At 31.5% G+C, this 12,627-nt stretch overlaps 1 pseudogene; it reads left to right on the top strand.

The window, feature by feature from the left end:
- Positions 1-12,627, top strand: part of LOC111395351 — a 47,162-nt pseudogene that overhangs the window by 11,905 nt on the left and 22,630 nt on the right.

The following is a 12,627-nucleotide window of genomic DNA, read 5'->3' as shown; positions in this document are numbered from 1 at the left end:
ATTTGATAAATGCTGATTTAGTGAATGATTATGGATTCAACTATGTGGATGTGTTGAACGGTTAATTTTATTCATGTTGTTTCATGGGCCTACGAGATCTAAATTTTTTTTGGACCCGCAAGTCCATTACTATTGTTTTTATTGTGGGCCTGAGCAACCAATTTCATTTAGATCTGCATGTCAACTAGTATAAGATACAGTCTGTAGTTAGACTAATTGAATATGCAATAAAAGGAGGAAACCATGGAGATGGTGAATTGATACTAATTCAATGCAATACCTAGTAGAAATTGACCAATTAGTCTTCCTTTCGACTCGGGAATGCTTAATAGAATTAGTCCATAATCATCTACGCTATTATCGATATTAAGTTAGACTTATTATTTGCTTTCCATCATTATAATGAAAAACAAAAGTCCAAAATCGATCTCAACTTGTTGAGTACACTTAAGGCTGATCTATTAAGAATATGTTTGGTACTATAAAATATTTGATATTTTTGAATGATGGGTTTGACTAAACTAAAATTTATCTTTTTGTTGAGTGCACTTAAGGAGATAAATTTTAGAAAAATGTTAGCTGACACATAAGTTGTGTGAAGATAAAAAGTTGTCAGCTTAATGATTTGAGAGTTGTATGGAGATATATTGATAATAGTATCTACGTAAAAGTTTAATCAAGGTTTGTTGAGTGCATTCGACGTCTTAATATAAAAAATGGGACCCCAGCTCACTAGGAATCAAGTATGGATTCTATTAATTTATGTGTGAGGGTCATGATTTATCTTAAACAGTGTGAGCATATTTAATTTAATTAAAATCCATATTAAAGTTATGCAATGCATTTTAATACATATTAATTCTTTACTTTTCATCATCTACAGTTTTTGAATTATAAGTAATCATATGAATTTGAGAGGCATACTAGATGCCTATAGCTATCTGAGACAAATTTTCTCGATTGACGTGACAATTTGAAAATTGTTCTCAAGTATGAGAAAATTGGTTATATCTTTTAGTAGCCTTTTCCAAAGGTACCTACTAAGAACTCGACTAAGAAAGAGGTGGCTGCTTACAATAAATACTCTAATGAGATAATACTGCAGCATGTGTGATACTTGTAGCTATGTCACCTAAATTGTAAAAGCAACAAGAGGGTATGGTGTTTACACTATGATTTTTCCACATAGAGTTGTGTGATGAACAATTATGTGTGGAAAGATATGAGATTTTCAAGCAACCATACTTGTGTAAAATGGCAGACGATCTTTAGTCAGTGCTCATGTGCTGAGGATGATTGGCTTTATTGAGAAGTTGGCTTAATTGGGTTCAATAATGGACGATGAACTAAGTATTAACTTGGTTATGCAACCTCTGCCAAAGAGTTATTCATAGTTCAACATAAATAAGCTCGAGCGCACACTCTTTGAGTTGCTGATTCTACTTAAGACTATTGAGCCCAATGTCAAAGTTGGTAGTGGGCATATCTTAGCCATTTAATCCTCCAAGGGCACTAAGAGCAATCTAAAGAAAATTTCAAGAAAACATCCAAGAAAGCTAAGAGCAATAAAAAAACAGTTAAAACAAACAAGGACAATACCAAGTCTGATAACCAGTGCTATCACTACGGAGAGAAAGATTATTGGAAAAGGAACTGTAACGCTTACCTCGCAAGCTTGAAAGGGAAAAGTCTTCTGAATCTTTGTCTTTAGGTATACTTGTTATCGAGGTTAATATGTCTACTTCATTAGATTCTTGGGTATTAAATATCGGATGTGGATCTCATATTTGTATAAATATGCAGGGACTAAATAAAATTAGACCATTGCAGAGGATGGAAGTTAACCCGAGTATGGAAAATGGAGTAAGAGTTGTTGCATTAGCCGTAAGAACATACTTCTTGCAATTGCCTTCGGGCTTAGTATTAGAACTCGAAAATTGCTATTTGTTCCTCTATTACTAAAACCATTATTTCTATTTCATATTTGAGCATGAGTGGTTTTTCAATTAATGTTAAAAACAATCCTTGTTCATTTTATCAAGATGAGATCTTTTATTGTTGTAGTGTATTGCAAAATTGCATTTATATTCTTGATACTGAGTCGTCTATTATGAGTATAGAAAATAAAAGGCATAAAAGTGATAATCTAAGTAATACCTATCTTTGGCATTGCAGACTAGATCATATAAACGAGAAACACATTTTTAAGTTACATAGAGATGGATATTTGGGGTAAATTGATATTGAATCATTTGAAAAATGCGTATCATGCTTATTAGGCAGGATAACTAAATTTTCTTTTACTGGAAAAAGAGAAAGAGCTATATACTTATTGGGCCTAATACGTACTGATGTATGTGAACCCATAGGATGGTTTCTTTTACTTCATCATATTTACTGATGATCATACGATTATGTAGATCTGATGAAGTTCAAGCATGAAGCACTTGAAAAGTTCAAGGAATCCAAGATTGAAGTAAAGAAACAAACATGTACAGGTATTCTCACCCTAATATCATATCGATGTAGAGAATGTCTAAAAGGAAAATTTTTAGGTGCTAGTTGAATTTTATATTATTGACTTTTTGTTGTCTAGCAAGTTATAGCTATTTTGCTTGTAATTTCGAATTAGTAGAATAAAATGAGATTATCTAAAGGAGAGTGAGATTCTCTCGCAGTAGACTCGGACACGTACACAATAATATAATTGTGTATTTGAAAGGAGGAACCGCACAATATTAGATATGGTGCGATCAATGATGAGCCATGCAAAATTTCCAAAATTATTTTAGGGTCATGTACTAATTGGCTGTGTTCTACACATAAATTGTGTCCAGTTGAAATCATTCGACAAAACTCCATATGAGTTATGGAAAGGAAGAAGACCAACTTATCTCATATAAAAATTAAGGACTGTGATGCTTATGTAAAATACACTAAATCAAATAAACTTGAGACTAAATCCAATATATATATTTTTGTAGGATATCCAAAGGTGATAATTGGATATCAATTCTATAATCCTGTTGAGAAGAAAGCGTTCATCTCAAGACATGTCAAATTCCAAAAGAATGAGCTGATTCTAGAAGAGAGTAAGGGGAACAAATTAGAACTTGAAGAAGTTCATGAATCCACAGATATTGTTGGCAAACTCTTGATTAGGATATAGAGGCTACCGAGAACACTCCAGCAATCAAGTAAGATTATTTGACCTCCTAAAAGGTACAAATTCACAACTACTAGTCAAGTATTATTAATCGAGAATGATGAACTTACTAATTACGCAGAAGTAAAGTCAAGTGTTGACTCAAAGATATGGCAAGAGGCCATGGAATTCAAAATGAACTTAATGTATGAAAACAAGGTTTGGACCTTGTCGACCCTACTGATGGAATAAAATGTATAGGTTGTAAATGGGTTTACAAGAAAAAGGTTGACGTGGATGGGAACATCCATACATACATACAAAGTAAGGTTACTAGTAAAATGTTACAAAAAAAGTTAAGGTATTCACTTTGATGAAACTTTTTACTTATAACCATGCTGAAATCCATTCAAATTTTGCTTGCAAATAGTTGTATATCATGATTATGAGATATGACAAATGGGTGACAAAATCGCTTTCCTTAACGAAAACTTACAAGAGAAAGTGTACATGACGCAACCCGAAGGTTTTGAATCCAAAGAAGCCAACAAGGTATGGAAGCTTGATCGATCCATTTATGGACTAAAGCAAGCATTTAGGAGTTGAAATCTTCAGTTTGATGAGACAATCAAAAGGTTTGATCTTATAAAAAATGGAGATATACTATGTGTTTACAAGAAAGCAAGTGAGAGTGCTGTCAAATTTCTAATATTTTATGTATATGACATATTATTAATGGAAAATGACATTCTAATGCTTTAATCAATAAAATTGTGGTCGTCAAAATATTTTTCCATGAAAGACATGGAAGAAGTAGCTTATATATTAGAAATTAAGATCTATAGAGAGATCTAAAAGATTGCTTGGCTTATCCCAATCTTCATACATAGATAAAGTCTTGAGAAGATTTAACATGGAAGAATTCAAGAGATGATTGTGTCACATGGGATTTACCTCTCAAAAGATATGTGTCTCAAAACACATGATGAGAAGAATCGTATGGATAAGATTTTTTATGCATTAGCAATACGATCTGTCATGTATGCGATGTTATTATGAGACTAGATGTTTTATTTGATCTAAGTGTTACGAGCAAGTTTCAAGCAAATCTCGGTGAGAAATATTGGATAGCAATTAAGTACATTCTCAAGTACTTAAAAAGGAATAAATATGTACTCTTGATATATGGAGGAAATGATCTAAGGGTTCATGGATATATTGATACTAGCTTCTAGTCTGACAAAGATGATTTCGAATCTTAATCTGGATATAAGTTTACTCTCAACAATGGAGCGAGTCGATAAAAAAGTTCCATACAGAAAAAACCACTGATTGAGCAATTGAAGTCGAATACATTACTACTTTTGAAGCAGCGAAGGAAGTTGTCTAAGTATTATACCCTAAGTCCAATGGATTTAGGTTGTAAATATTTTTAATATATTTAATGCATTTATTTTGACAATATTTATTATTTATTTGAATTGCTATTCTAATAAATTATATAAAATAATAGAGTCTTTAGATTTAAGTTTTAGTGATTTATTAATCATAATGAGTTGTGATTATGAGATACATATCACAATATGACTGAATCTTAAATCATTTGTGGTAGTAAGTAATAACAAGATACTTATATCGTTATTATAGATATATCATCACATGTGACATTTCTTAATTGTGAAGTAAGTAGTTTTATCACAAGTTAAAGTGTAGTGATATTTAAATGAATATGTGAATATTTTATTATAAAACAAAACATTGGAGACCCGTTGGAGAGATTCCACATGGATAACTATTTAAATGTCAGTGGTTAATTTCTAACGTTTGATAATGGAATTGATCTTTTGACTTGAAGTCACCATAGTGCCTTATATGAGGCAGTCATATTTTGGTGATGTTGGATGTTAATCCGCAAATGGTCGCTAATAAGACATCATTCATGTATGTCAAAAATCATATGAAGGTTTTGAATGATCAATTCATGATTCACCACTCTTAGATAGTAAGAGATTATGATCTATATTTCATTCAGTTAATTTGATAACAAAATCTTTGACCAAGGTGTAATCATAAGTCGAAATGAGTTTTCGAATTACATTGATTCGATAGTGGAATGAAAGATATTATCGATAATTGAGATTGACAAATATCTATATCTCGTAATTGATCAAATCATATTGACAAAAATATTATAGTTTTATGGTAAACAAACGAGTTTGATTTTGTCTAACCATGTGACTTTTTTTGCCACATGTATTTCCTTGACACGTTGTTGGCTGTCAATCTAGGATGTAAATTGATGATAAATTGAAATGGATGTTTTATGTTTTAATTTATTCATTTTGATTATATCAAAATAGTAATTTACGAAATTAGGTATCATTATTGGGAATCTAATGGGTCACACACAAAATGAGAACTAAAAGAATGAGATTTATCAATTAATTAATGGCAAGTGTTGAAAAATTAATTAGTTGGTAATGTTATGTGTACTTAACTATGTATTACATACCCTCACATATATGTGGTCCACACACAATAAAATATGCGTGTGCGCCTCCATGTGAGGAGTAAATGCTTGTGTGCACCTCAAGATGTACTTGTAGTATTATTCTTAATTAAGTGTGCTACTTGTTAATAATCACGAATTAATTAATTGTATTAATTGATTAAATTTAATTAACTGGATTAATTAAATATTTGACCGGGTTAAATTTAAGAGATGGGCCAAGCTCCATTGGACTTATATTAATAGACTGCTAGAATTTGGAAATTCAGTAGAATATACTATCCATATTCTTACTAGCACAAGAAAAGAAAAACCCTAATTCTTTCAATCTTGTTCTCTGTGTTGATTTTCATTAAAGGTTAGACGATTGGACAATGCAAATTGCAGATCAAAAGTGTTCTTCAAGGAATTCATCAAAGATATAATTCTTTATCATATTTTCTCTCTAAACACCAAAAAGATTTTTGGTGGGAATTAAAATCTGTTTTATTTTCCACTGTTTATGATCAAATAAATTCTCAACATCATTTGCCTGCTACATATTGCTGAGTTAGTTAATTTTTTTGAGTTTTTTGCAGCATTGGGAGTCTAGGCCGGGATTTGTAAGAACCTAGAGTGCAAAATTGATAGTTAAAACAATTACATTGACAAGAACTTAAAATGGGGTGAGGGCGAAGACATGGGCCAAGCCAAGCAATGGATTTGTTAAATATGTTCTTTTCCAGCATGTTGTCATGGTTAAAGTTGAAAATCAAATAATTATTGTCCAAAACTACTGCCCCGACTACAAAACTTCCCTGATTAGGTAATTATCGTAGCATTATAAAATATATTGTTACTCTTTGCTATTGGGATAAATCCAATCCTTTTGCCAATTCCTATCCTCGCTTGTGGAATGACATGGGAACTCGTTCACCAAAAATTTCAATGAATTTGTACAATTAACTTGCAAGTTAATTCTGAAAAGGGGTCTTAATTTTTCTTTTTTCTTTGTAAGGTTTCAGGTGTAAAGATTAATAATATAACATATCTGGACAACACATGGAAGTTCGTAAACAAAATTACGATGAAATCTGATTGTAGTAAACAATACACATGCAGTGATATTATATTGGGATCATATGAAGGTTGTAAATGATCAATAAAAAATTTGTCACTTTTAGATAATAAGAGATTATGGTCAACATTTTATTCACTTAAGTTGAAAATGAAATTCTTGGTCAAGGTGTACTTATAAGTCGAAAAAGAGGTTTTTACTTACATTAACTTAATAGTGGAATGAAATATATGATTGATAATTGAGATTGACATATATCCATATCTTGTAATTAATCGGATCATATTGACGAAAAGATTATACAATTCCTACCCTCGCTTGTGGAATGACATGGGAACTCGTTCACAAAAAATTCAATGAATTTGTACAATTAACTTGCAAATTAATACTGAATTGGGGCCTTAATTTTATTTTTTATTTTTTTCTTTTTTCATGTTTCAGTTGTGAAGATTAGTGATATAACACATCTAGACATACATGAAGCTCGTCAACAGAAATCGCAATGAAATTTGATTGTAGTAAACAATATCCGTGCAGTGAAATTACTGTTGGAATTTTGCATGGAAAATTGGTTGTGACCAATTTTACATGATTATTTAAATGGAATTCTTAATTTGGTGAATGAGAAATTAAGTCAAATGTAAGCCTCTTAATACTTGAAATTGTTGAAAAATTGTATAGAATATTGTGAAATAATCTAGAAAAGAGTTGGATGAAAAGATGTATTGACCTTTGGCATAATCATTTTCCAATAATTATGAATTCCAACATATTTGACTCTTGGTATGTTTGTGCCTTTTGACATACCTTTCCAATTACTATATATAGACCCCATATTTTTGAATTTTATCATTCAAGAAATTCATGAAAGTCAACAGATAGTTCCAAATCATTCCATTACATGCTTACACTTTAGTTTGCATAAAACACTTGCGTCAAAGTTACGGTTATGGTAGAGAGGGAACTCCGTTCGAGTTCGTTGGTCAAAGTTATTTGGAGTGCTTCTATGGCTTAACATGGTCGTTGTATCTTGGGAGATGATTACCGAAAAACTGTTAGCACCGATGCAGGGCAAATTCATCTTAAGGACAAAGTGTTTAACACTTGCCTCGACCGATCGTATCACTCGCATCTCACCTTGATTCTTTTCGATTTCTTTCTTTGTATTTGATTTTAGAAAATTAATAACATTCTTTTGATTTCATGTAGGTTTGAAATAAAGAAAAGAAATGATTGAATCTATCGTTTCATCTTCCCAAATTCATTTCGGTAAGACGAAATTGTGTTTTGATTTCATGAACATAAATGGTATGTTTTGTGAATATAATATGCACAATATCGGTGTTATTTTCCAACAATCTTAAGATGAATTTTGGTGCTTGTTATGCATTTTATGTTCTATTAGAATCTGTCGAACATACTGCCATTTTATATTCCATTTAGAATCTGCCAAACATATTGTTCAATTGAGAGAACGTGTTTATTTTATATGTTTAAATTGGGTTATGTCCAAAACTGATTATTCTGCAGTCTATTTGCCATATTAAAGTCTCTGCATGAATTATATATAATGTATTATGTTTATAAAGTCTCTGCATGAATTACAATTGAGTTTTGTGCACTCATGTTGATGTTGATGGTATATGTAATATATTATAATGTTTATTCCAAATAATTTCATTTGTCAAAACTGTAAACATTAGTAGTTCATTTGCCGATTTTATTTACAAAAATGCTAGCGCCTTTAAATCCAAAGGGTTTGTCCATATTAAAAGATTAATGGCATTATATGCTACATGATTTTATTGGAATATTTCCTTTCATTAATCCATAAATCAATTTGAGTTTGGACGTTACAAACATGAACAGTCAAACAAGTGCATATATTAAATGGTGACTTTCTCATGCAATTGTGGTGGAGAACAGGATCTACTCGGTATGGCGACTGCTTGATTCATGTAAAGTATCATTTCCAGAATTTTGCATTGGCATGGATATGAGTAAAATCGAAGTGTGAAAATTGGGGACTGTCATGGAATTTCCATATTATCTTTATGTTTCTAACCGAAAAATAGGAAATGAATGATTATGAATTAATTTGGAAGGGACTCCAACTTATTGCATGGAATAAGGATTCACTAAATATATATTTAATGCAATTCATGTTGGAGATTAAATTCTGACCATTAGTATTGAAATTATGGAATACGTTTTGATGTCTCATTGAATATTCTGCAACTGCCATGGGAGGAAATGTTTGGGATAATGTGACTCTTCAATTTTAAATGCAAAAGAAAATGAAAACGGTAGACTTATGCATGTGCCCGTTTGGTCTTTGAGTCCATTGCATATTTGATATTAATAATTTCAAATTATGAATTGATTATTTATGAATGGACATTGTGGGTCCATTTCATATTTTGCAAGTTGAAAATTTGAAGTTAAAAATCATGAACGAGCATGTAGTTTCATGATTTTGACGTATAGAATTTATTTGTCAATACAATGGCCTGCGCCTTGTTTGAAATAATTATACAAATATGCATGGAGGAAATCTATGTTCCTTCGGTTGGATAAGCAACTTTGTTGGGTGTCTATATGATAATCATGGAAAGCGAATATGGAATGTGAGATTATAGTGTCATTTGTATAAATATAAATTCCAAATAGTGAATTCATTTGGTGAATCCATACAAGGATTTGGATTTTGGATAGACTTTTTGGTCTGTATATGCAAATCTGACATATACTGTAAGTTGCATATAAGCTGAATATATATGGTATGCTGGTGCAAATATGGTATGTTGTTGCAAATACGGTAATTTGTTACAAATACATTATGCTGGTGCAAATATGGTATGCTAGTGCAAATACGGTATGCTGTTGCAATTATGGTAAACTGCATATACGGTATATTGCAAATACGGTAAGTCGCATTTATAGTAAGTTGTATATACGATGAGCAGCATATACAGTAAGCGATATATACGGTAAGTTACAGTACAGTATGAAGTTGTAAATTTGGTATATGCCCATGGATTTTGGTTTGAAAATTATACAAACCTTGATTAATGATGATAGCCTCAATCAATTCTATGAAATTAAATGAGATGACTTGTGCAAAATTATAGTTGCATAAGAGTGACAAAATGTGGTTCTGTCATAATCATTTTAAAGTGAAAATTGCTTGCCCAATTATTGAGATATGAAAATATTTTATAGAGCACAAATGATGTCTATAGTTAGCGGTGGTGCTGGATATCCTTAAAAACAATGATTGTGAAATAATATTCATTTGTAAAGGATAAAAACAATGTTATGCAAAAATTGTGAAGAATATTATGAAATATTCTAGGATTAATTCCAAGAGATATGTCCTTTTGTAAGGTTGTGACTTTGAAAGCACAACTTGTCAATCTATGGTTGATTTATTCTTTCAAATGTGAACATGGAAAATAAGGTGAGTATATGCCTTATTATTTGACCTGAATAATATTATTTGTGAAATATCACATATGTTAAAGTTGCACATGTCTGAAAATGCTTAGTCGTCTTCATTGTTGAATTTGACTTCAATCATGGAACCAATTAAATTGGTATATGCTTTAAAAGCGTTGTTGGTCTAGTGATGACCTTAAAAATGACCTTGATTTAATTTGGATGATCAAATTAATATGATTGATTGAAGTACAATTTCGAATGGAAAATGATTTTTCATTCACGTGAAGCAATGACCACTATTTTGAAAGTACTTAGACTTTCACCAAGCATCCGATGCGGATATTATCTAAGTGATAAATGGATTGAACTATGAAAGAGTTGATAAACTCTAAGTTCAAGAATAATCCAAAAATGTGGGAGTTATCATAAATGTTTGAGAAATTATGTGAAAAGTTCAAGTCGTATGGGTACAACCCTATTACTTGGACATATAACCCTAATTTAGGAATTGTGGGAGTAACTTAGTTTAAAGTTTCACTTTCCTATACCTCTCAAGAAAATGGAAGAGACACTATATGAGTTATAAAAATGTCATCATCCTTCCTTCCAACACTTAAAAGTGTGGGGGTATTTGGCAAAGGTTGAGATTCCTAAACCTAAACAAATAAAGATTGGTTCCAAAATGATTGATTGCATATTTATTTGATACTTCAATAATAGTCGTGTATATCGTTTCCTGGTACACAAATCGAATGTACACGAGGGTACCATAATTGAGTCAAGCAATGTGATATTCTTTGAGAATGTGTTTTCCTTGTAAAGATAAGAAAAATGTAAGTTGAATAACAAAACATATACAACTACAAATGGGTCTTCAAATGAAAAGAAACCAAGGCGTAGTAAGAGGGTTAGAACGTCCACTTTGTTTGGCCTAAATTTTCTAACATATATGGTAAAAAATGACCCAAAGACTTTTGAAGAATCAATGTCTATTTTGAAAGTACTGCATTGGAAGGAAGCTACCAATAGTGAGATAGATTCCACAATACAAATTCATACATAGGAATTAGAAGATATTCCTCCCAGAAATAAGCCTTTAGGGTATAAATGGATTAAAATCGAATGGATCCATTGACAAATATAAGGTTAAATTGGTTGTCAAAGGATATAGGCAAGAAGAAGGATTTCTTTACCTACTCACCCATGACTAGAATTACTTCGATAAGGTTACTAATTGCAATTGCAGCAATACATAACCTTGAGATTTACCAAATGGATGTGAAAACGAGATTCCTAAACGGTGAATTAGAAGAAGAGATAAACCTAGAGCAACCTGAAGGTGTCTCCAAGTGAAAGGCATAAAATTTGTAAACTTGTTGAGTTCTTATATGGATTGAAACAAGCTCCTAAGCAATGACACCAAAATTTTGACAAAATGATGTTGTCAAATGAGTTCAAAATAAATGAATGTACAAGTGTGCATACGTGAAAGAATACACCAGATGTCTACGTGATTGTGTATCTATATGTAGACGATATGTTGATCATGGGCAATTATCACGAAGTGGTGTTAAACGCCAAGAAAATGCTTACGAAGCATTACGACATGAAAGAAATGAGTGTGACATATGTATTACTAGAGATAAAAATCTCTAGAACATCGAAAGGAATTGTACTTTTCCAATCTCATTATGTTGAGAAAATATTTAAAAAGTTTGAAGTATTAGAGGAAAGTTCGGCAAAAACCCTATTAACACAAGTCTACACTTGGTCAAAATAAGGATGGAAACGTGTCACAACTAACAAGGGTCCTTAGGTATTTGAAATATACCATGACCAATGGATTACATTTCACAAGATATCCTATGGTATTGGAAGGATATTGTGATGTTATGGTATACACTAAGTCTATGGATGAAAAGGGATAAAAGTCCTAAAGTAGATGAAATGGGATGAAAGCGGATCATGACGGTTATTTGGATATACAATAACAATTGGAATATTAGAGAATATTCATAAAGTTCAAATGCATTGCAATGCTTTAATGATGAGATTGAATACCCATGTATGAAATCCACTAGTAAATATGATAGACTAGTGTAATGTTTTGATAGAAATGCTCCAATCATGTTTGGAAATTGATGAGGCTTTAGATAAGGCTAATGAGAAACATGTATCTTCATAAGAGGATTTCAATGGTGACAATGTGTATCTATCAAATGAATCGATCGTTGGCTAGTTAAATTTGATAAGATACTAAGTTACATGTAATGGTAAGTCTAGATGACATAGTACCATAAGCAGTTGATCTTAATGGTGTAAACTTGTGGATCCATTTATATATGTTTACCAAGAGATCAAGTATACTGCATATAGAAAGGAATGAGATTAAGTCCACTGAGTAAGAGTCCTTATGATGGTAACCACTGGAGATCACAAGATCTTGGTTCAAAGGGACAACTAAATTATGAGGAT

Source organism: Olea europaea, chromosome 6 (assembly GCF_002742605.1).
Source record: "Olea europaea var. sylvestris chromosome 6, O_europaea_v1, whole genome shotgun sequence".
Classification (NCBI taxonomy): domain Eukaryota; kingdom Viridiplantae; phylum Streptophyta; class Magnoliopsida; order Lamiales; family Oleaceae; genus Olea; species Olea europaea.
The sequence above is the reverse complement of the archived record's forward strand: the minus strand, read 5'-3'. Positions and strand labels throughout refer to the sequence as shown.